The sequence below is a fragment of the Octopus bimaculoides genome, chromosome 13, assembly GCF_001194135.2.
Source record: "Octopus bimaculoides isolate UCB-OBI-ISO-001 chromosome 13, ASM119413v2, whole genome shotgun sequence".
Lineage (NCBI taxonomy): Eukaryota > Metazoa > Mollusca > Cephalopoda > Octopoda > Octopodidae > Octopus > Octopus bimaculoides.
In genome coordinates, this window is record NC_068993.1 from 452,613 (window position 1) to 456,640 (window position 4,028).

At 34.2% G+C, this 4,028-nt stretch overlaps 1 protein-coding gene across 3 annotated transcripts in view; it reads right to left on the reverse strand.

Moving 5' to 3' along the window:
- LOC106871438 (E3 ubiquitin-protein ligase MARCHF4) overlaps positions 1 to 2,283 on the reverse strand; it is a 59,712-nt gene extending 57,429 nt beyond the window's left edge. Inside the window, exon 1 of one of the 3 annotated variants that reach the window (XM_052972284.1) lies at positions 1,875 to 2,283. The gene's annotated coding sequence lies outside the window, so the exon portion shown is untranslated. The remainder of the gene's footprint in view (positions 1 to 1,874) is intronic. The other 2 variants (XM_052972282.1, XM_014917895.2) reach the window with 2 other exon arrangements.
- Positions 2,284 to 4,028: the final 1,745 nt, after the last annotated feature.

Here is a 4,028-nt window from a genome sequence, read left to right on the forward strand (position 1 = left end):
TATATATATATATATATATATATATATATATATATATATATGAATGTGTGCGTATTTTTTTTTATGTGTGTGTGTATTATATATACATATGTAGTATATAATGCATGTATATATAATGTATAGATGTATTTATATGCGTATATATGTAAGGGAGCTGCATGTTTCAGAGGTCTTTTTAGATGTTATTTTAGATTGATAATTAAGGGAGTAAAGACAATCTTAGATGTCCCCATGAAATACCACAATACTGATATCTGCTCAATAAAACCAAAATGAACCAATTCTAATTAACTAATTACTTCAACGATTACATTTTCGAACACATTTCTTCTTGGTTCGTTTTTGTATCTGGTTTGCAAGATTTCTTGTTGGGTCTGTCAACTCCATTGTTACATTGTTTCTAAAATACCACGACTCTAGTTTCATTATATAAAAGACAATCCCTACAGGTAGAACTGAGATGTTCCGGGGTCGGGTTGGCTGATTGCATGAAATTAACGAAGGTATTAGGTTAAATCTAAAGGATATTTTAGCAGGTTTAATTGGAGAGATCGAATTCTGATGGAAAGGTGAAGGCCAAATAACAGCTGTAAGTGTAAGTGCTTAGGTTTGGAGAAGAAATTTGGGATTAAAATTCACCAGAATTTGATTAATTTAATGTCCAGTTAACAGCGACATTTACAGGTGAAAGCAGTTAAAAGGAACCAATCTGAGGAGCAAAGTCTGATTGATATCTGACACAATCCATCTTTTACGTTGGTTTATATTTGTATACACCCTGGCGAATCTTGTCAAACACACAAACAAGACTGTATGTATGTGCGTGTGCGTGTATATATATATATATATATATATATATATATATATATATATATATATATATATGTGTGTGTGTGTGTGTGTTTGTGTGTGTGTGTGTGTGTGTATGTATGTATGTATGTATGTATGTATATGTGTGTGTATGGTATGTATGGTTTGACTTTACAAAGGATAGTGGGAGGAAGGACTCAATACTCATTGTGGAGTTGTAATTTCTCGTTGGAAAGTGAGGTTTGTAATACAAAGTATCAGGTTGGCATATAACACGAAACTTCGAATAATGACGGTAGAAACTGTGAATAATATTTAGCAAACATTGAAGGAAGAGAGAAAGGAATGATATGGAAGATTAATAATAAGAAAATATGGTATCAACGCAGAAAAATAAATATATATATATGTCAGTCGAGGAATAAACCATTAATTTAATGTCAGGGATAATCAACAGCTCGTGATTCTATGTCTACTGGAAGTTCCATCTAGAATAAGAGAATTAAGAGAAAGTTGGAGAGAAAAGAAAAATGTCAGGAACCAAAAATATATATATACTAAGTTGTTTAGCCCCAGGTCAGTTTCGATCGAGCAGACCTATGATCAAAAACATTCCAGTTATGACCACCCCGTCCTTCTTCCTGGCAACCTTGGACCACATTAGACTCAACGCGTCCTTTTCTATGAGGGTCGGTTGAGATTTGAGGGACATTTGACTGCTATGTCTAGCGGATCAAATTACCACGTAGTGGTCCCTGCTCCTTAATAAGGGATTGAAGTTGTTTTCTACTAAGGTTTGGCGGGGTGGGGCAGCTCTGTTTTTCTTTTACTGAATGGTGAAACGAAAATCTAGGTTCTTCCATTAGAGACCATCATTCTGTCAACAACTTCTCTACTTTTGTCACCCCTACATCATCATCATCATCATCAACAACAGCAACAAGAATAACCATGATGATGATGATGATGATGATGATGATATATTTAATAATAATAACAAGAATCGTCAATAAAAGGCGTTAATAAGATTTTGTGAATTTTACAATAAAAGATTTGAAACCAACCTGTAATCAACAGTGAAAAGGACGGTTTTAATTAATGAATTCGGTGAGATTTAATAATTCACAACCAACAGCTGGCAATTAAGAAGAATTAATCAAATCCAACTCGAATGCTGAGAGTAATAAAGACATGAGCGAAGTTACATAACATCTCCGGCAAGCAAATGGTTAAACTCCGTCTTGACAAGACTTGAATAAGGTCTGTGTCTGTGCGTGTCTGATAAATGGCGTGTATATGTATACAGGAACGTACATAGACATGTATATATAATTAAGATAACAGCAACAACAGTAGTAGTAATAATAATAATAATAATAATAATAGTAATCTACTGCTTCAGTGGTGAATTGTTTGTTATTGGGTAGTGGGAAGTCGTTGATCTAGATTTGAGTGGAAGAAACAGCTGATGGTTGACCCAGATACCACACTCAACTGCAAATAACCAACGAAACACTGCTTCTCATATACACTCGGGCACTACATATATACACTCACTACTTTTATTATATACCCTCACTGCTCTTTATATGCACTCACTGCATTTCATATAAACACTCTACTTTTTATATATACTCACTTCTTTTTATATACACTCGCTACTTTTTTATATACACTTACTGCTTTACATACATTTTATATATACTTACGATTTTTCGTATATGGTCACATCTTTTCATATACACACACTACTTTTCGTATATGCTCACTCCTTTTTATATACACTCACTACTTTTCATATACACTCAATACTTTTTATATACACTCGTGCATCTCATATACACTCACTTCAATTCGTATTTCTCATATTTTTATTATCTTTTCATTGTTCCTTATTTTCTTTCTTTTTTTATTCTTCTTTCTAAATCTTTGTAACCTTAAGTTTCTTAAAAAGAAAGATCAAGAATATTTGGATATACATACACACATACATAAGTAACACATACATATACATACACATCAATTTATACATACATGCATACATATATACATATGTACGCACATGCATGCATGCATATGTACGTATACATACATATACAAGCAAACATTCAGGCATACACACACACACACACACACACACACGTGTGTGTGTAGTATAAAGTTTATGGGGTGAGTGAGAGGAAGAGAGGGGTAGCAATTTAAGAACTCAGCAAATAAGAAAATATTTGGTAAGTTCTTGTCTTTAGGCATCGCAGCAGCAGTAAAGAATTACATCTAGCTAGAAAATGCATCAACAATGTGTGCGTGTGTGTGTGTGCGCGTGTGTGTGTGCGCGTGCGCGCGCGCGCGTGTGTGTATATATACATGTATATGTTTGTATGCATGTAAGTTTCTTCTAGCAACAGTTGTTTTAATGTCTTATATACTTCAATGGTGACATATTTTTTTCATTGTGCGAAAATAATGGCCAGATTGGATGCAAGTGTAAAGCATGGCTGAGGTCCATATCGTTAGGTTGAGCAGAATGGTAATGTAGAAATGGGGATAGATCGATAGATAGATAGATAAATAGATAGAAAGGTAGACAGATAGATAGATAGACAGATAGATAGATAGATAGATAGATAGACAGATAGATAGATAGACAGATAGACAGATAGATAGATAGACAGAAAGCGAGAGTAAAGGTAAAAGGTGAGAGAAAGAGCGAGGTTATGATGATTCCACAAACTATCCATTTAGCACGGATTCTTCAAAAGTCTCAGTTGACTCCTTTTTCTTCCTTGTTTTTACTTCCTTCTACGTCTCCACCTCATCTCCTCCTCTGCTAGGTGTAGGGCAATAACCTCACACAAAACATTCACCACAAATATACCAGGAGGAGGAGGTAAGAGGTGTGTATCCAGGTTAAAATAATGAATAACAAGGTTTTTTTTAAAGTTTAATGTATGTTTGGTATGAATGATTACAAATAAACAAATTCATAATAAAAGTTTGTCAGGTTCTGCCCAGTGGAAAACACCTTTATAAGTCATTGCAGTTTTGTTTATCACACACACACACACTCATTCTCACTTACTCTCTGTCTGTCTGTCTGTCTCTCTCTCTCTCTGTATATATATATATATATATATTTGTATATAACCACATTGCCTATATGCTGGGTCCTAACACTTAGAAAAGGAATCACCATCGTAAAGTCATCTAGTCTGCCCCAC